The 22,056-nt window shown below is 42.9% G+C and overlaps 1 protein-coding gene across 1 annotated transcript in view; it reads left to right on the top strand.

Annotated features, from left to right (window-relative positions):
- The first annotated feature begins 11,218 nt into the window (after positions 1 to 11,218).
- scn4aa (sodium channel, voltage-gated, type IV, alpha, a) overlaps positions 11,219 to 22,056 on the top strand; it is a 72,157-nt gene continuing 61,319 nt past the window's right edge. The window contains exon 1 of the mRNA XM_029119604.2: positions 11,219 to 11,290. The gene's annotated coding sequence lies outside the window, so the exon portion shown is untranslated. The remainder of the gene's footprint in view (positions 11,291 to 22,056) is intronic.

Below are 22,056 nucleotides of genomic sequence, written 5' to 3' on the forward strand. Positions count from 1 at the left end.
CTTTATGGTCACAACCATAAATTGTTTGGAGAGGGGTCAACAAGGCCTATAGTGAACAGAATACCATCCTCACTGTGAAAAATGGTGGTGGCTCATTGATGTTTTGGGGGTGTGTGAGCTCTAAAGGCACGGGGAATCTTATGAATATTTATGGAAAGATGAATGCAGAATGTTATCAGAAAATACTGGCAGACAATTTGAACTATTCTGCACGAAAGCTGCACATGGGACGATCTTGGACTTTCCAGCATGACAATGACCCCAAGCACAAGGCCAGGTTGACCCTCCAGTGGTTACAGCAGAAAAAGGTGAGGGTTCTGGAGTGGCCATCACAGTCTCTTGACCTTAATATCATCAAGCCACTCTGGGGAGATCTCAAATGTGCGGTTCAAGCAAGACGACCAAAGACTTTGCATGACCTAGAGGCATTTTGCCAAGACAATTGGGCAGCTGTATCACCTGCAAGAATTCGGGGCCTCATAGACAACTATTACAAAAGACTGCACGCTGTCATTGATGCTAAAGGGGGCAATACACAGAATTAAGGTTATGCAGACTTTTGAACAGGGGTCGGTTAATTTTTTTCTTTGTTGCCATGATTTGTTTTATGATTGTGCCATTCTGTTATGGCCTACAGTTGAATGTGAATCCCATAAGAAATAAAAGCAATGTGTTTTGCCTGCTCACTCATGGTTTCTTTACAAATGGTACATATATTACCAATTCTGTTATCATTATGATTTAAAAAGGAGCCAAACAACTATGTAGTACTAAATGGCTTCTTATGATCACTATCCTTAAATAAAATTAATTTTATTTGCATGATCAGTCAACTGTACATAATTTTATTATCTTTATTCAAATATGCTAGCTAGTGAAATCATTTAGTTAGCTGACCTGTGTGGTACAGCAGTCGCACAAATTAGTATTGTAACCATATTAGCTGCCTGTCGACTGTAGGACGCCGCGTATAACCTCTGCCTGGCTGGTGAGTACGGGCATAGAACACTGGCTGGTGAGTACGGGCATAGAACACTGGCTGGTGAGTACGGGCATAGAACACTGGCTGGTGAGTACGGGCATAGAACACTGGCTGGTGAGTACGGGCATAGAACACTGGCTGGTGAGTACGGGCATAGAACACTGGCTGGTGAGTACGGGCATAGAACAATGGCACACACCTGATATCGTAAATTCCTTGAAAAGCTTGAAAAGGCCAGGGATTTGGGGGGTACGCTACAGGGTGCTAACATAGGCATAGCGCCACAACCTGTCATGCTACAAAGGGGTACTGAAGAAATCTGCAGAGTGGAGAAGAGAAAACGCCAACCTCACCGATATAGTCCTTTCGTCATGTTTGTTTTGGACAGCTCCAAGTGTCTAGATTACCTACGTTATCCACGCTGGATACATTGACCACTTGTAGCAGTGCTTCCCAGAACCCCTTATATGTAAGCATGCCTTTGTTTTATCCGAAGTATATAGTTTTTTTGTTTTTTTATTTTGCCTGTTTCTACTTGAAATGCAGCTTTTGTGACTTGGGCCCACAGTTTAAATTCATGAATTCGGTCAATGCACAAATGTTAATTCCAGGCTGAGAAAGAGGTGAATGGCTTGTTGTAAAAAAAAAATAATAATGTCCATCAGCCTTCAAGAACAACTCAGGGTATGCAGAATTTCACCCAAATATTAATTTAGGTCAAACAATACCTTTAAGCCTGCCCTTAGCGCTACCTCTGTTTACCTGATTAAAGTCTCTTTTCCTTTTGTATCCAGATTAGAAAGTATATTTTTGTGCTTTTGGACCATTATTGAACACACTGTAAGAAATAACCAATCTTTACATAAAGAAAAATACATTAATAATTCATTCTTAGTAGTTGGCTTTTTAGAATTTTACCCATTGTCCTGTCTCAGTATTTTTGTTTGGTTGTCCCTCCAACAGTTTACAGTGTGTATAGGTTTAAATCCGTCCCTCCAACAGTTAACAGTCTGTATAGGTTTGAATCCATCCTATAGCGCTTTGTCTCTTCCTTGTCTTTCCAATACTGTTTAATCTGTTCTAAAAATAATAATAATTCACGGTTTTACTGGGAATACCCATTATCGCTCTAAATTGGTCCCATTCATTACAGGTAATGAATGTAAAAAGGTTTATCTTTTTTCTTTGTTACCACCAAAATGAGCACATACACTGATGTATTTGTGGTACTCTATAGTAAAATGTCTACATTTATAAAAGCCGCACATAACTAAAAAAGCCACACTTAACTAATATCGCATTACATATACATTTACACATTTACAGACAAAGCTGTAGGAGTGAGTTTGATATTGTGGGCTACACATTTTATATTTTTTACAAATGGTTTATATAATTGGTGGGGAGGCCCAATTTCCCTGCTTCTAACATTGGGGTGGCATGTCCCCTCTGTCCGCCCGTACACCAACTCCCTTGACTACAGACAAGATGTCGAGAGAGGAGAAAGGCGGACTGAGAGAGTGGCTAATGACTCCTGCAGTCATGTTTTTATTTAATGGCCTCAGACCATACATTTTCTTCCACTTGGTATTCGAGTCTCTGACCTGCCTCCTGGCAAACGGTAGCTTAGATTTGTGTTGTTTCAACCATGTGTAATGTACCCCGAGGTTACAGGAATCGCAACATGCTGCCACATGTGTACACATCGGAATGGGGGTGAGGAGACAGAACTGAGAATGATGACACACAGAAAATAGTAGTAATGGTAGTTCACCCCAAATCATGCCTAGTGTATATGGACACGTCAGTTCTAAGGGTAGAATGTAAGCCCCTGGGCATCCTATAAGCCCTGACTATAAGTGCATTCCCTTTCCCCAGGGATAAACAAGGAAAACTTCCATAGGACAACTACAAGACACTGATTACAGATGAAACAACAAATACCAACACAAGGGGACAATAGTAAACAGCATACAACCTGTGTTACATGCTCACACAACACACAGGACAATTGCTTTCTTCTAAGGTTCTAAAGCAATGTCAAGTCAACAAGTAGCTTGAGTGCTCCCAACAAAGGGAAACAGTTGCATTTTAAACTAAATTATGTTTTGTGTGATGGGCCATTGATGACAGGAACAAGGTGGAAGCAATTTGAGGGAGTGGCCACTGAATGGACCGTTGCATCTGGAGTGATGGCAACAGAGAGGGGAAGGAACCAATCACAAGGGACGATCAAGACCACAGAACATCACCTGAATAGTTAATGACAGTTAGACACAGAAGGACAAACAAATAGAAACATATAGAAAAGTACAGAGGATGTAACAAATCTTTGCCCCTCTTTGATGAATGACACTTTTGTGAAGCACTTGGCTATTGTTGCGGTATGCAGTATCTCCCCGTATCTCCCAAGACTGTAACAACTTTAGGGTTGCCATAGGCCTCTTGTTGGCCTCCCTGACTAACACCCCTATCACGTTTTGAGGACGGACTGTTTTAGAAAGATTCAGTTGTGCCGTATCCTCTCCATGTCTTAACCCAGGGATATTCAATGCCTTGGAGATGTTCTATCCTACCCAGATTGGTGCTTTTGTAAAACCTTATTCCGGATTTGCTCGGAATGTTTCTTCATAGTTCATGTTTGGAATTGTACTAACCAACCGTGTCCTCACAGAGACACAATCTGATCAAATGTGATACTCCTTATATGCACACAAGTAGACACCAAATAATTACATGACTTCACCAGAGCTCATTTAGTTATTTTGTATTTGTAAATAATTTGCAGAATTATTTTTCACCTTGACCTCATGGAATCTATTTTAGTTGATCAGTAGCACAAACCCCTAATATATTTTGATTTCATGTTGTAACACAAACAGTGGTAAAGTCCAAGGGGGTGAATTATTTTGAGAGCCACTGATTCTTTGATGTTTGTATGTATATGTTTTTTTTTAAATTAAAACACTACCCAAATGAATGGCCTTAGTTCAACTTTCAGGTGCTTAAGATTTGTGCACAGTACTGTACATACAAATTACATTTTCTATTGTAATTGGTCCTATTATTTTTCATGTTGCCCCCTCAGCTCCCTCTGCTGGAGATTCTTGTTTGTGCCAATACTGAAAACAGATGCTGTAGACAAGCCCATCTGTGTGTGGCCTGTTGCTTTGCATTTGTCTTATATGCACTCTGAGAAAGGCTTGCAACCAAAATGTTTGTGCAGAAAAATAAAAACAACCAAACAATGTCAAATGTTACTTAGTTGGGCTTGAAGGTTTCCATGAATGAGTTTATGGGTTATACGTCTTCGTAGACCTTCAGAATGTATTCTTCTAACAAAGTATTACCCAGTTTGTTCGACCCAGTTGGGTCTGGTGTACAGGAAGCTACTGTGCATCAGAAGGACCTTCACCCAGGCCGTGTTTGTATAGGTTGTACATTTTAATTTACAGTATGCAAAATCTACTGTAATGTACTGTATGCAAAATTTGGTGGAATGCTTAATGGTATCCTCTCCTTGAACTGCCACCTTAACGTGGTGGAGGGGTTTGAGTACCCGAGTGACCCTAGGAGCTATGTTGTCTGGGGCTATATGCCCCTGGTAGGGTCTCCAAAGGCAAACAGGTCCTAGGCGACGGGTCAGACTAAGAGCGGTTCAAAAACCCCTTAATGAAGAAAAAAATTGTGTGTTCTGTGACGTCGCCCGGCATGGCGCAGCCGGGGCCCCACCCTGGAGCCAGGCCCGGGGTTGGGGCTCGTTCGCGAGCGCCTGGCGGCCGGGCCTTTCCCCATGGGGCCCGGCCGGGCCCAGCCCGAACGAGCGACATGGGGCCGCCCTCCCGTGGGCTCACCACCCACAGGAGGGACCATAAGGGGCCGGTGCAGAGAGGATCGGGCGGCAGTCGAAGGCGGGGGCCTAGACAACCCGATCCCCGGACACAGAAACTAGCTCTAGGGACGTGGAATGTCACCTCGCTGGCGGGGAAGGAGCCTGAGTTAGTGCGTGAGGTTGAGAGGTTCCGATTAGAGGTAGTCGGGATCACCTCTATGCACGGCTTGGGCTCTGGAACCACACTCCTTGAGAGAGGATGGACTCTTCACCACTCTGGAGTTGCCCAGGGTGAGAGGCGGCGGGCTGGTGTGGGTTTGCTTATAGCTCCCCAGCTCTGCCGCCATGTGTTGGAGTTTACCCCGGTGAACGAGAGGGTCGTTTCCCTGCGCCTACGGGTCGGGGATAGGTCTCTCACTGTTGTTTGTGCCTACGGGCCGATGGTGGTGGACACCGGAAGTAAGGGATGCTGTCAAGCTGAAGAAGGAGTCCTATCAGGCCTGGTTGGCTTGTGGGACTCCTGACGCAGCTGACGGGTACCGACAGGCCAAGCGGAGTGCAGCCCGCGTGGTTGTGGAGGCAAAAACTCGGGCCTGGGAGGAGTTCGGTGAGGCCATGGAGAAGGACTATCGGCTGGCCTCGAAGAGATTCTGGCAAACCATCCGGCGCCTCAGGAGAGGGAAACAGTGCCCTACCAACGCTGTTTACAGTAGAGGTGGGCAGCTGTTGACCTCAACTGGGGATGTCGTCGGGCGGTGGAAGGAGTACTTCGAGGATCTCCTCAATCCCGCCGTCACGTCTTCCATTGAGGAAGCAGAGGATGAGGGCTCAGAGGTGGACTCGTCCGTCACCCGGGCTGAAGTCACCGAGGTGGTTAAGAAACTCCTCGGTGGCAAGGCACCGGGGTGGATGAGATCCGCCCTGAGTACCTCAAGTCTCTGGATGTTGTGGGGCTGTCTTGGTTGACACGCCTGTGCAACATCGCGTGGCAGTCGGGGACAGTGCCTCTGGGATGGCAGACCGGGGTGGTGGTCCCTCTTTTTAAGAAGGGGGACCGGAGGGTGTGTTCCAACTATAGGGGGATCACACTTCTCAGCCTCCCCGGGAAAGTCTATGCCAGGGTTCTGGAGAGGAGAATACGGCCGATACTAGAACCTCGGATTCAGGAGGAACAGTGTGGTTTTCGTCCAGGCCGTGGAACACTGGACCAGCTCTATACCCTCTACAGGGTGATGGAGGGTTCATGGGAGTTTGCCCAACCAGTCCACATGTGTTTTGTGGATTTGGAGAAGGCATTCGACTGTGTCCCTCGCGGCATCCTGTGGAGAGTGCTTGGGGAATATGGGGTCCTGGGTCCTTTGCTAAGGGCTGTCAGGTCCCTGTACGACTGAAGCAGGAGCTTGGTCCGCATTGCCGGCAGTAAGTCAGACTTGTTCCCTGTGCATGTTGGACTCCGGCAGGGCTGCCCTTTGTCACCGGTTCTGTTCGTAATTTTTATGGACAGAATTTCTAGGCGCAGCCAGGGGCCGGAGAGGGTGTCAGGTTTGGGGACCACACGATTTCGTCTCTGCTCTTTGCGGATGATGTTGTCGTGTTGGCCCCTTCAAGCCAGGACCTTCAGCATGCACTTGGACGGTTTGCAGCCGAGTGTGAAGCGGTGGGGATGAAAATCAGTACCTCCAAATCCGAGGCCATGGTCCTCAGTCGGAAAAGGGTGGCTTGCCCACTTCAGGTTGGTGGAGAGTGCCTGCCTCAAGTGGAGGAGTTTAAGTATCTAGGGGTCCTGTTCACGAGTGAGGGAAGGATGGAACGGGAGATTGACAGACGGATCGGTGCAGCTTCTGCAGTAATGCGGTCGATGTATCGGTCTGTCGTGGTGAAGAAAGAGCTGAGCCGCAAGGCGAAGCTCTCGATTTACCAGTCAATCTACGTTCCTACTCTCACCTATGGTCATGAGCTTTGGGTCATGACCGAAAGGACAAGATCCCGGATAAGGCGGCCGAAATGAGCTTTCTCCGCAGGGTGGCTGGGCGATCCCTTAGAGATAGGGTGAGAAGCTCGGTCACCCGGGAGGAGCTCAGAGTAGAGCCGCTGCTCCTCCACATCGAGAGGGGTCAGCTGAGGTGGCTTGGGCATCTGTTTCGGATGCCTCCGGAACGCCTTCCTGGGAAGGTGTTCCGGTCCAGTCCCACCGGGAAGAGACCCCGGGGAAGACCTAGGACACGCTGGAGGGACTATGTCTCCCGGCTGGCCTGGGAACGCCTCGGTCCCCCCCCGGAAGAGCTGGAGGAAGTGTCTGGGGAGAGGGAAGTCTGGGCATCCCTGCTTAGACTGCTGCCCCTGCGACCCGGCCCCGGATAAGCGGAAGATGATGCTATGCTATGCTATGATGCTATGCTTAATGGTATCTGTCAAACATGGTGGAGGCAATGTGATGGCCTGGGGTTGCTTTGGTGGTGGTAAAGTGGGAGATTTGTATAGAAGGAAGGCTCTCACTCCATATTGCAATGCCATGCCATACCCTGTGGACGGCTTTTGATTGGAGCCAATATCTTCTTACAACAGGACAATGACCCAAAGCACAGCTCCAGAATTATTTAGGGAAGAAGCAGTCAGCTGGTATTCTGTCTATAGTGGCCAGCACAGTCACCAGATCTCAACCCTATTGAGCTGTTGTGGGAGCAGCTTGACCGTATGGTACATAAGAAGTGCCCACCAAGCCAATCCAACTTTTGGGAGGTGCTTGAGGGAGCATGGGGTGAAATCTCTTCAGATTATCTCAACAAATTGACAACTAGAACAAATGTCTGCAAGTCTGTAATTGATGCAAATGGAGGATTCTTTGACAAAAGCAAAGTTAGGACACAATTATTACTTCTATTAAAAATTATTATTTCTAACCTTTTCAATGACTATTTCTAATTATTTTTGTCCTTTCCTAATCATTTTGTTATAATGCTATTCAAACCCATTTCATTTATGTTTTCAGGGAAAACAAGGACTTTTAAGTGACCCCAGCGTTTGAATCGCAGTGTACATCTGTATGAATTCATAGAAGTATATTAAAAAGGCAAATTCGTAGGCTCAAAAATCTGATTGAGCTGTAACTTAATGAACAGTATGAGGTCTCTACCCAAACAGGTGCTGGGACAGCTTCATGGTCGCTAGTTGTAGATCATCAAAACTCTCATCCTACTTTCCTTTTTTGTAAGACCAACCAACACTCATTACAGAGATATTTCAGAGCTTTTATATCATTTCAGACAGTAGACTTCATGTCCCCCTCACTCTTCTCATTTGTTGTACCCCCTTGAATGTTTGTCCTTGAATGTTTGTATACATGTATGCGTACTTGTATTTGAGCCATAAAAAAATCTCTCTCCCAATTCCTCCCTGTCGCTGTCTCTCTGCTCTGGTTCCCACTAAAGGAGATTGGCAAGGTCCCCCAAGCTCGTTACTCCTGTTTAGAATGCACCATGACCTTTGCCCTCTTCTGAGTATGTGGGCATAGGGTCCAGGCTCTAACTGGAGCTGGTCCTGGGCTCTTTCCAGGTACAGATCTTTTAGGCCAACATCTAGGACCTGAAAGGTTTTCAATATTCAATGTATCTGATTTCGAAATTAATAATCATTTAGATTAATTAAACTCATAATTACCGCAATGGCAAAGGTTTATTGAAAGTTGTCACAAATTGATATTGTACCAACTACTTACAGTAAACAGATGAATGTGAAAATAATGAAGAACATTCAGCAGTATTTCATTCTTGGAATTTATAATTAATTGAAAGTAAGGTAAGATATGATATTCTGTAAACTGTGTAAATATTGGGAAGTATTTAATTCAACATAACTACTTTCACACAGGTTCCAAAAACAATCCTAAATGATGACATAGGATAGTATACATCCCAGGACTGTGAAGCATAGATTCATATTGGCAATTACCCTCTGTTTATTATAACTGGGATTTGTATGTGTTATCAGTATTGTTCACTGTCAGTGATGAGCTTTCTTTTTCTGTTTATTTTTTACATTGTATTAGATTATGTATCAAGGGACAATCTGAATTACATGATGCGGCATTGTCCACCTGGTCGTGCAGCTGTTGTAGATTCTGCCTAAAGCCTCTGGACACAGCCCACCTGTATTTACTGACCTACTGGTCATATGAACAAGTAAAAATATCTACATGGCCTTAAAAGGTAATGTGCACTTATAATCTAATCACCCAGCACAGAAGAGGACTGCCCACTCCGCAGAATCTGGTTCCTCTCTAGGTTTCTTTTTAGATTCTGACCCTACTAAGTAGGTTTTCCTAGCCAGTGAGCATCAATTTCAGTTTCTTGCTCTTTGGGCTTTTATGCTGGAAGTGTGTATAAGCACTTTGTGACAAATGTTGATGTAATGGGTTTTATAAATTACATTTGATTGTTTGCCCTTTTATTTATATTTTATATCCTACAGAAATTCTTCAGGTCATTGATCAAATTCATATTATCTAACACAAATCTGAAAATGTATATGGTCTACTGGTGTGCCCATTGTGTAGGTATTCAAGTATTAGATAGGTATAGTTTCAACATCATCCTGTTTATTGCCTACCACAGGATGGCACTCTATATTGGCCTACACAAAATATTGTAGGATGACAGATGAATGGATTAATGCAATTTGGTGTGAATTTTGCGGTCACTTGTTTCCTAATTAAATCATTGTAAACATCGTCGTAGCATAAATTCTTGCACACACAATGAGAATTTGTGGTTGACAATGTTCATGTGTGTCATTTCTTCTCTGATAATAGGCTAAATGTAGACATTTGTGTTTTTGGTTGGGCGCTTGGCAGTTCATCCTTCCAAGTGCGCTGTCATACTGTGGCAGTGTGGCAACATCAGAGAGAATGAACGGACTCGGGATTACATTGATGTTTAGCGATTAACATCGAGGTGAGCAAGCGCGAAGAGAGAGTGATGGGGCCAGTGGAAAGTTTGCAAAAACACAAACGTTCTGGGTCTGTGAGTGACAGACATTCCATTGATGCAACTTATCAAAACCACATTTGTTTATTTTTATTTGCCTATTCCTTTTTAAATATAGGCTACATTATTTTAAAACTAGGTATAGAAATTGCTATAACGATGTGTTATAGTTCATTGGAGTAAAATTGGATGAACATCTTACATTATATTTTAGTCATTTGCTGACGCCCTTATCCATAGCAATCTACAGATGTGAGTGCACACATTTCTGACCTAGTCCTCCGTGGAAATCGAACCCAGAACCACTGGTGTTGCAAGCACCATACTCGACCGACTGAGTAACACAATTGGTAAAGCACTCTACTTAAAATAACATAATAGTGTATTTTATATAGGGGTAGTTAGATTAAAATCTTACGTTTAATTTTTTTCAGCTAATGTCCTGAAGATGTTGCATTTATATTGATAGGGACGTGGGAAATGTGGGAGGCACTAGCCTACAAGTTCCAAGAAGCAGACTATGACACAAGTTAAACGTTTGTAATCACCTATATCATTTTCCTTGTATAATCATATTACGCACCTTAGAGCCAAATTTAGCTTTTACATGGATAGGATTCCTCTCACTCAATCGAATTGTGGGCTCTCAGATGAGACGCGCGCAAGACACTCCGCTTGCTTTGGTCACCGTGCGCCTGTCTTTACGCCCAAGACAAATCCATTCACTGGTTTTCCTTGTCCACACATCCGTAATAACGTCTGGTCTGTCAAGTTAATCAGTAACGAACCTTGTATCTACTCAAATGTCATTGGCATACAATTTGCGCATTTGAGGCCACTACACGTAAATTCGAAGATAAAAATAGGGTAGCCTTTACTTTGAACAGAACACACAATAATTATGCATGACAAAAATCCAGTGTAGGCCTTAACAGGTCCATTAAACCTAAAAAGGTTTTTAGCCTAGCCAATAAAACGTATCACACAAACGTTAGCTTATAGTCTATGTACAAAACCAGAACGAATCAGCTCGAAACACTGCACGGCTCTTCACATTCTGGTCAACATATTTCAAGGAACAGGCTACCTGTCACGCGGAAAATTACCTTCCTTTAAGAAACCTGTCTTAATGCTGACGGTTTAAGCCGACTGAGATGCACCAAGGACCGACTGGACTAAGTGTGGGAACTCCTTTGCTGAAGTCGATGTGTCAAAAAGTTCTGACGTGATGATCCTACCTGAAGCAACTCTCAGGTTTCGTTCAAGACACCACCGCGTCAGCAACAGCTGTCATGAAGCCTGCACTGGCTTCCAAAAGGGGAGAATTAAGTATTCAGTAAAAGGCTGGACAGAAGACGAATTTCTGTGGAGTTTCTTGACTTCTGTGGAAATATTTATTTTACTGTGCAAGGTAAAACTTCACCGCCTGCTGTTCTCCGGCGTGCGGGTCCCGAAGGTTATGCATATTGCCGTTTACATGGACTTCAGAACTAGGTAATGTCCACGGGTTGAACGGTTCTTGAAGAATATGTAGACAAGATTATGTAGGCCTGGTTATACCAAATCGTTTACCATTTCTACTCATTTTAAAATGTATTTCAGATGTTCCATCTGTTTCTCTTTGCATATATTTATACATTTCGTTAAAGTGGTGTTGATAATCCAAAATCTCCTAAATGTGTCTTTTACACAAATGATAAGAGCGAGCAGCACTGTTCCGTGATGTATAGTTTCTGCAACTGATTGGTCATAGTTAACAATGATTTAGGTAATTGTAATGCAGTATGTTGTTTTTTCCCCCTCATGCTGGAAAGTGAAGGACTAAAAACTGCTCCAGGACATATTTAGTGTGATTGAGTGATTAGCCTACCTGACGTCAAGCATTTTTATTGTATGACTAAAAGTATGTAGGAGTGATGTTTTGCTTTTTTTTCATTTTACTAAACCAGCTTTACACTGTCTGTATTTGTCTGTCTACTTGCTGTCTGTTTCGCTGTCTATCATTTTGTAAATCTGTATGGGTTTGTGTGTGTATGTAATTACGCAACACACTACTACACTGTTGCAAAACAGTAGCACAACTCAGAGGAGTGATTCCAGTGTAGGATAGTAATATCCTCTCTTTGTTACCTGGCAAGTGTGGGCAGCCTGACTCATCCCATGCTCACATCAGGCCAGGCACCTCGTCCCTTTGTCCAGTTTGACCATTTTCTTCCTCCACCTAACCCTTTCTCCCTCCTTCCCAGGGGGCAATTTATATTTAGCTTGTGTCTTCATGGAAAGCAGGAAAAGTAGTGTTATTCTGTGGATGTTCAGTTGTAACCCTCCATTCCTCTGACGCTAATCCATGTTGCCCAAATCAGTGGTGTTGGGAGATGGAGATGGGCCCCAGCCCCTCCATGCCACCCGGCATTGCTTTTCCCTGGATACCCGGGCAGACTTGGAGATCAGGTGGTAGCAGCCCATTTGTTTTAGTACCTGTCAGCAGTACACCAGCTCTTATGCAATGTGCCTGGCTACAGTGGATCCCATTGAGGATGGGGACTAGACTACAAGTGTCGTTTGTTGGTGTATGGCGTTTTGAAGCAGTTTGTACCTTTTTTATATCCACTTTTATACAGTTGTTATAGCATTTGTCCAATTATAAAGGTGGTCTGTTTCTTAACCAGTTAGAGACATTGTTAGAAAGACTATAGTCAATATGAATGTATTCCCTGTAATGACACATTTTCAGTAAGTCATATAGTGATATCAACAACAGGTATTTTGGGAAATGATGCATTCTGTCAGGTTTTTAGCTATGTTTTGGTCACATAATAGGCAGAGAATATCTGTAGAATCATATATTTGTCTTTGTGTAACAGTGTTCTCAGATATTTGTACACCATTCTGCTCTGAGTTTTTATGCATGTTTTACTGTCCTGGTATAGACCAAAGATTCCTTCGAGGAAAGTAAAACAATGTTAGGTTATCCTTGTAGGGACGTTTGCCGTTTCTGATGAGGCAGTAGTTGGCTTAGGGGTTAGGTAAAAGTGACAATAATTTGGGGTTATGGTTAAAGTTAGTTTTAGAGGTTCGGTTAAGGGTTGGGTTTTTGGGTTTGGGAAAATACTATTTGGAATTATAAGGTTTGGGATCCCTGTATTAAACCTTAAAATGTGTGTGTGTGTGTGTGTGTTTGCGTTGCTGCACCGAGCATCACATGCTCTTGGACACAGAAGGTGTTGGTTTTGGGTTTCTTTCACCAAGGGAGGGCATGTGATTGCTTTGCAACACCTCTCTTATTTTTCCATAGTAGGCAAAGGGTGAAATGAGGTCAAAGCAAAGTAAATAATCAACATTTTGGGGTTTCCAAATTCACAGTCAATTAATCTCCTCCCTTAAATCATCTTGATTTATCAGCCGCCAACAGAACCTAATATAACAATTTTAAGGTGATGTATCTATGTCTCGATAGTTTTGCCAGTGGCTCCTTCCTATTTATTTTCTTTAATTTAGTTATATCCATCATATAAAGTTGTTCACAAACAAAGGCAATACACTGTATTGCTATATTGCTAATTTGAATAGTGTTTGATTGTCAATGGAATGATGTGCAAATAATTTATCCGTATATTTGATTGAAAATAGTACAAAAACTAGATATCAAATTTAGAAAATACATGCCCATTTTCAAACGGATTCCCATTCTTGCATGATATTGGATTTCAGCTGCTGAACAATTCTGGGTCTCCTTTGCTGTATTTTTTGTTTCATAATGTGCCAAATGTTTTCAATAGGTCTTGACTGCAGGCAGACAAGTTTAGCACCCAGACTCTTTTACTAGGCACCATGCTGTTTTAATACGTGCAGAGTGTGGTTTGGCATTGTCTTGCTGAAGTAGGCAAGGCCTTCCCTGAAAAAGAAGTAGTCTGGATGACTACGTTGCTCCAAAACCTGGATTTATTGATCATCATTTTTGGTGCTTTCACAGATTTGAAAGTCAACCATGCCATGTGCACTAATGCACCCCCATACCATCACAGATACTGGCTTTTGAACTGTGCGCTGATAAGAAGTTGCCGGGGTGTGTAGACTTTATATCCACTCTATATGTTTTCTTCTTTGCATGGTAGAGTTTTCACTTGCATTTGTGGATGCAGCAACGTACTGTGTTCACAGACAATGGTTTTTGGAAGTGTTCCTGAGCCCATGAAGTGATTTCCACTACAGAATCTTTTCTGTTTTTAATGCAATGCCGCCTGAGGGCCCAGAGATCACAGCCATTTAATATTGGTTTTCGGCCTTGACCATTACATGCAGAAATGTATCCGGATTCTTTGAATCTTTTAATTACGTTATGTATCATAGGTTATGATGAAATTCCTAAACTCTTTGCAATTTTACATTGATAAACATCATTCTGGGGAGTGGTGAACCCCTCCCCATCCTCACTTCTGACAGATCCATCCACTCTGGAATAATCTTTTAATACCCAATCATGTTACTGACCTGTTGCCAATGGACCTAATTAGATGGGTGATATTCCACCAGGTTTTTTTGCACTACACAACTTTTCCAGTCTTTTTTTGCCTCTGTCCCAACTTTTTGGAAACGTGTTGCCAGCATCAAATGAAAATTGGGCATACAATTTTTCAGGAAACCATAAAAAGTCTCAGTTTCAACATTTGATATGTTGTCTTTGTACTATTTTCTGTTGAATATAGGGTTTAAATTATTTCCACATCGTTGCATTCTGTTTTTCTTCACATTTTACCCAGCATTCCAACAGGGTTGTAGCAATAATATATTGGATTTTTATTCATTTTACGTTATTATAACCTTATTTTTCAATATGAAAAAGACCTGTCCACACACTTAATCAAACAGACTCCAACCTCTCCACAATGGCCAAGACAATGGTCTAAACTCCACTCACCATGTTTGGAGGAAGATGGATGAGTACAACCCCAAGAACACCATCCCAACCGTGAAGCATGGAGGTGGAAACATCATTCTTTGGGGGTGCTTTTCTGCAAAGGGGACAGGATGACGGCACCGTATTGAGGGGAGGATGGATGGGGCCATGTATTGCGAGATCTTGGCCAACAACCTCCTTCCCTCAGTAAGAGCATTGAAGATGGGTCGTGGCTGGGTCTTCCAGCATGACAACGACCCCAAACACACAGCCAGGGCAACTAAGGAGTGGCTCCGTAAAAAGCATCTCAAGTTCCTGGAGTGGCCTAGCCAGTCTCCAGACCTGAACCCAATAGAAAATCTTTGGAGGGAGCTGAAAGTCTGTATTGCCCAACGACAGCCCTGAAACCTGCAGGATCTGGAGAATGTCTGTATGGAGGAGTGGGCCAAAATCCCTGCTGCAGTGTGTGCAAACCTGGTCAAGAACTACAGGAAACATATGATCTCTGTAATTGCAAACAAAGGTTTCTGTACCAAATATTATGTTCTGCTTTTCTGATGTATCAAATACTTATGTCATGCAATAAAAGGCAAATATGAATACAATATGATTTTCAGGATTTTTGTTTTAGATTACTTCACTCACAGTCGAAGAGAACCTATGATACAAATTACAGACTTCTACATGCTTTGTAAGTAGGAAAATCTGCAAAATCGGCAGTGTATCAAATGCTTGCTCTCCCCACTGTAGAACAACACAACATAAAATATAAATGCAAAAAAATATTTATCATAGAGGCCAAGCACAGGCCCCCCACCCACCATGGACCCTGGGGCAGCCACACACCCTACACCCCAGATAGCTATGCCAGTGGTGTGGGCTAAAGACAGTTAACTGTAATTGCTCCCAAGGTGCTCAAAGTGGCAGATCCCTGCACTACTCCAATTTGTATGGGTTTGGTAACCTTGGACTTCCACTTCAATTGACCACTAAATGAATGAGTGGGCTATAAAAACTTCAAAAATTCTTGATAACCATGTTGAAAGACCAGTGGAATTCATCACATCCCATTGGTCCTGCCATTGTTAGACATTCCTGCAGTACCTGATGCTCCTTAAAGATGTGTCTCAGTATTTTGCCAACAAGGCATCACAATAATCAGATGAACTTGTGGATAAAATGTTTATGAGTTTGTGTGCAGCTTTTAGGAATTTGTTAGCTACTGTTTGCTCATTTAATAACTTGCTAGTGCAATGACTGTTCCTGAAGGTTTCCAGTCATTTTCCTTATGCTGGATTGCTTTGGCTCATAAAACTATGTGTAACTTTTTTCCTAATAATTTTGAACTTCAGATTTTTTATGCATATGGACATGTACCGTAACCCATAACCTAAATACAAGATTGTACATATTTTAAATAATTACTGTAAGTGTATTAAATCAGTGTGTGTGGTTAGTGAAAATAGCTAATGTAGGACTCTATGGCATAGCACCAAGTTGACCACCACAGTCTAGGTTGGAGTGTTGACAGTACCTCCAGCTGATAAGTGGTTGGGTACCTGTAGCTCCATGCGTGATACAAATTGGCTTCCATAATGTAGCACCAGAGAGGGGGATGAATCTTCCGCAGGGATATCCGGATCTTGTATCGTTCTCTGGACTCCTGCAAAGCAAACTGAGATGAAGTGTGAGTGTGCCCTCGCATGTATATATCAATGTGACTTCCTGCATGGAGGTGCAGTGTGAGGAAAAAAAGAAGGGCTTAAAGAAGAAGCCTATGAGGAAAATCTGGGGCAGTCTTCAACTCTCACACATTTGCTGGGAGTTGTTGCAATAAGCCAATGCCATGAGTAAAATTGGATAAGATCAAAACTGAGGAAGAGATTAAAACAAGGTGTTTTTTTTTAACTGTAGAGAATACATATTTTTTGCATTTATTTGACAAGCCTACTTTCTCCCTCTGATCATTTGGGCATTTAGAAACTTTTAGGATATTTACATACTGTAAACTTGGTAATTTGTCTATTATAATTAGATCACATTGTAAAGTCATAATGTGGGCGAACAGTTCCTTTACACCATCTAAAAAGCATCAAGTTCCATGCTTTTTATTTCCAATCAGGTATTACAAAAAAAAAACTCACAATTTCATGATGTTAATATTGTGTGGAGAAAAATAAAACCACATTTTAACACACCTGTTCCGTTAATATACTTTCTATATATAAATAAAAATTTCCTTAAATACTTTAAAAGTTGCTTACAAATTTCAGAATAGCAAGGTGGAGTAATTACAATGCATACCTGGTGTTGGGAAATATGTTTGGGAAATAAGTACAAATGGTTAAGTGTCATGGGTTGGGGTAATGTTTGAAGCAGCTACCTCATGTATGACATCAGAGATTCCGTAATGATCAATACAATTACTTGAGTTGTTTCAAAGACAACCCCAGTTTATTCAAAGTCTTCACAGCCCCTAGGAATGTAGTGACTGAAGCATACCACACATATCTAACGCTATACCCATACCACCCACTTACTGCATATGGGAATACCAAGCACGGTTGCTGTGCCTGCATCACTGCAGCCTACTATACGTAATCCCCACTTCCTTTAAACTATTATCACGGCAGTTAAACTATTAAAAGTCACTTAAGACCCCAACCAGTACATTACCCCATTGAATTGGTTTGACTATTTTCAGGTTTAGCTAACTATAACTGTATTAGGTGACTTTAACATGTTTCAGATATGCATTTGAGCTGGTAAACTGTTAGACTTCAAGTGGGGCACAGACATAAACACACAGGATGACGCTCAGCATGGCCCCCTATGGAGTTGGAAGTACAAGGTTAACTAGTGGCTGCCAGAGTGTTGAAGTGAGCTGGGAGAGAGGGTGCACTCTGCGACTTGACCCTGTGATGGAATGGAGGAACAGTGACAGGACGAGTGTCAACAAGGGCCATGTGGATGAAAGCCCTTGTTGGCTTTGTAAATCTTTTGTTTACAGCTTATGACATTCCAAGCATAGCATTATGTTGTAGGCCTACGGTATGGCAATTGGATTGAGATGTATAAGCGTTTGAGGGTTGTTGACCCATTCAATTTTGTTGGATGTGCTCAACATTTCATTTAAATGTAATATAAAGCCAATGTGAAAGATATTATTGGAATTTATTTTGCTAAACATCAGAACTCTATTTTGAGTGCCAAACGTATGTAATTTCTTTCATTGGATCAATATATATATATATTTTAAATTTTTTAATTTTAAAATTGTGTACACTCAGACAGTCATATTTACTACTTATTAATTACCAGGAACCTGTTTTTGTATTATGTATTAACCTTTATTTACAAGGTGGGCTGGGGCTCTTTCACAGGTGAGCCCTTTATTACAGCAGTAAAATAACATACAAATACACGTATATAACATACACACATTAAGAAAAGCTATGAGCAGTGAACAATAAAAAGGTAATTTATGAAAGATTTCAAATGCCTTATAGGTTTTTAGCATAAGGTTAATTAGCAAGACATTCCATGAATCCTTGACCCATAGACATTACCAAATGCTTAGTGTCTTCCCTGGTGATCCTTTTCCAGGCCTGTACTGAAGCCATCTTCAGTTCCTGTTTGTTTGTTGTCCTTTTTGCTTTCAGTCTTGCCAGCATGTAAAAGGCATGCTCAATTAGATTCAGATTGATTTGGCCTGTCAAGAGATTTTCACTTCTTGGCCCTGAAATGTTTCTTGGTAGCTATGACAGTGTGTTTGCAGGCATTGTCCTTCTGCATGATGAGGCACTGTACAGGGAGTTTAGAGGCATTTAGTTTGATCCAAACAAACAATATGTGTATATACAGGCATTTCATTTTATCTGAGCAGACAACACACATATATATACTATATATATATATATATATATATATATATATATATATATATATATATATATATATATATATATATATATATATGAAATAGTTATACACAGTATTTCTATGAAGAAGCCATTTGTTGTTACATGTATTGCTAATGGTAGCCGATGATGCTCATGCAGACAATACTTGCCACATTTTGGGATGCAGACTTTACATAATAAATAAAGGACTAATAAGGGGCAACTTATGTAGCAAGATAATGAGGGCAATTCTCTTGTCTGTAGAGCAAGCTACCAAGCTAGTCTCACATTTATCCAGTTATCAACTTCACTTGTCAATTAATTTGTTAGGCGATAATGTATTTAAGTTAACCTTATTTGAAAATGCGTATTAGTACCAGGATTTGAGGTGACACAAATTGTCCAACATATTTTTTGTTTTGATTAGGATGCTTGGAGTTGGCATATTGATACTTTTACATCACATTCTACTTCACTGAGTGATTAGCCTACCTCTGACTTGTGCAGATTCCAGCAAGGCTTCAAACCTAATTTCTAAGATATTATAGAACCTGTTTTATTTTTAAAAATAACCACCAGGTGCATCTTTTCATACCATGGTGTACATTATATCAGAGTAATGGAAATGTACCATTATTTTGGTGGCCTTTGAAGTATGAGAGTAAAGCTGTCCACTTAACAATGCAGTCTGGGACTTTTGCAGTTATGACTGTTATATTGGGTAAATCCCATTTTTAGCTGGATTGGTAATCTGGATGTGTAATCTGCAATATCTATAAATAATATCACTGTCATACCACATTTAGCCATGACATTTTAAGTTTCACAAATTGGCACATTGTTAACATTACAGTACAAAGTTTCTGGGGACCCTGTTTGTTCCAACAACCAGTGGCGGACTGCATCTTTAAATAACTCCATGCTACTGCATCTTAAGGCTGGCAGTTGTCTAGAAGTTAAATGGATTTCCTCACACAAAAAGTCCTGCTACTTCGCAAATGTCGGTTGGCATGGAGCATTTGGGAGCTTCTGTCCTATATCATATAGGGCATTGTGTTCATATTGATCAAAATCATCACCTGACCTGGAAATTAACAATTATTTTAGTTATTTTCCAAAAATCGGAATGAAACCACAAAGAAAAAGCAATTCATTGAAGGATTCTGGATCATATGAAATAAATGGAAAATGGAAAAGTTTGTCGAAAACGATAAGATTACAATCCAGGTGGTGTGACACTAAAATGCAGGGCCCAAAATGCTATAGAGGACCAGAATTGCCAAAATCCCCATTAAATAAATAAATAAATGTATCGATAAATATATTTATATATAAAACGATAAAAATAATGTAATGTCAAATGTATTAATCAATATAATTTCCCTATTTATTCCCTTGATCATTCTTTTCTATATTTTCTTTAATTAATTTGTTCTGACTAATTCTGTATTTATTTATTTCAGTATTTATTTATATATTAGCTATATTTATATAGCTAATGAGGGGTTGTCAATGAAAGTATGTCACAGTGTCACCTTACTCCAATTGGTTGATCAGTATCAGAGTGCAAATATCAACTTAACATGCTTTGGTTGCTTTGTTTACGTTATTACACAAATGGCTACATACAGCAAATAGATTTGAGACTATGTTTTGAGACCTAGTTGATTTGAGACCTAGCTGAAAATGCTAGGGCTGATTATTAACTTTTTCGCATTGAGGCGACGGGTCAGACTAAGAGCGGTTCAAACCCCCCTTAATGATGAAAATTATGAGTACCGTGACGTCGCCCGGTATGGCGCAGCCGGGGCCCCACCCTGGAGCCAGGCCTGGGGTTGGGGCTCGTATGCGAGCGCCTGGTGGCCGGGCCTTCCCCCATGGGGCCCGGCCGGGCTCAGCCCGAACGGGCGACGTGGGGCCGCCCTCCCATGGGCTCACCACCCACAGGAGGGACCATAAGGGGCCGGTGCGAAGAGGATCGGGCGGCAGTCGAAGGCAGGGGCCTAGACAACCCGATCTCTGGACACGTAAACTAGCTCTAGGGACGTGGAATGTCACCTCGCTGGCGGGGAAGGAGCCTGAGTTAGTGCGTGAGGTTGAGAGGTTCCGATTAGAGGTAGTCGGGATCACCTCTACGCACGGCTTGGGCTCTGGAACCACACTCCTTGAGAGAGGATGGACTCTTCACCACTGTGGAGTTGCCCATGGTGAGAGGCGGCGGGCTGGTGTGGGTTTGCTTATAGCTCCCCAGCTCTGCCGCCATGTGTTGGAGTTTACCCCGGTGAACGAGAGGGTCGTTTCCCTGCGCCTACGGGTCGGGAATAGGTCTCTCACTGTTGTTTGTGCCTACGGGCCGAACGGCAGTGCAGAGTACCCGACCTTCTTGGAGTCTCTGGGAGGGGTGCTGGAAAGTGCTCAGACTGGGGACTCTATTGTTCTACTGGGGGACTTCAACGCCCACGTGGGCAACGACAGTGACACCTGGAGGGGCGTGATTGGGAGGAACGGCCCCCCTGATCTGAACGTGAGTGGTGTTCAGTTATTGGACTTCTGTGCTAGTCACAATTTGTCCATAACGAACACCATGTTCAAGCATAAGGGTGTCCATCAGTGCATGTGGCACCAGGACACCCTAGGCCGCAGGTCGATGATCGACTTTGTTGTCGTCCCATCTGACCTGCGGTCGTATGTCTTGGACACTCGGGTGAAGAGAGGGGCGGAGCTGTCAACTGATCACCACCTGGTGGTGAGTTGGATCCGATGGCGGGGGAGAAAGCTGGACAGACTCGGCAGGCCCAAGCGTACTGTAAGTGTCTGCTGGGAACGTCTGGCCGAGTCTCCTGTCAGAGAGATCTTTAACTCCCACCTCCGGCAGAGCTTCGACTGGATGCCGAGGGAGGTTGGAGATATTGAGTCCGAGTGGACCATGTTCTCCACCGCCATTGTCGAAGCGGCCGCTCGGAGCTGTGGCCGTAAGGTCTCCGGTGCCTGTCGAGGCGGCAATCCCCGAACCCGGTGGTGGACACCGGAAGTAAGGGATGCCGTCAAGCTGAAGAAGGAGTCCTATCAGGCCTGGTTGGCTTGTGGGACTCCTGAGGCAGCTGACGGGTACCGACAGGCCAAGCGGGCTGCAGCCCGGGTGGTTGTGGAGGCAAAAACTCAGGCCTGGGAGGAGTTCGGTGAGGCCATGGAGAAGGACTATCGGCTGGCCTCGAAGAGATTCTGGCAAACCATCCGGCGCCTCAGGAGAGGGAAACAGTGCCCTACCAACGCTGTTTACAGTAGAGGTGGGCAGCTGTTGACCTCAACTGAGGATGTCGTCGGGCGGTGGAAGGAATACTTCGAGGATCTCCTCAATCCCGCTGTCACTTCTTCCATTGAGGAAGCAGAGGATGAGGGCTCAGAGGTGGACTCGTCCATTACCCGGGCTGAAGTCACTGAGGTGGTCAAGAAACTCCTCG

The sequence above is a fragment of the Esox lucius genome, chromosome 5 (assembly GCF_011004845.1).
Source record: "Esox lucius isolate fEsoLuc1 chromosome 5, fEsoLuc1.pri, whole genome shotgun sequence".
NCBI lineage: Eukaryota > Metazoa > Chordata > Actinopteri > Esociformes > Esocidae > Esox > Esox lucius.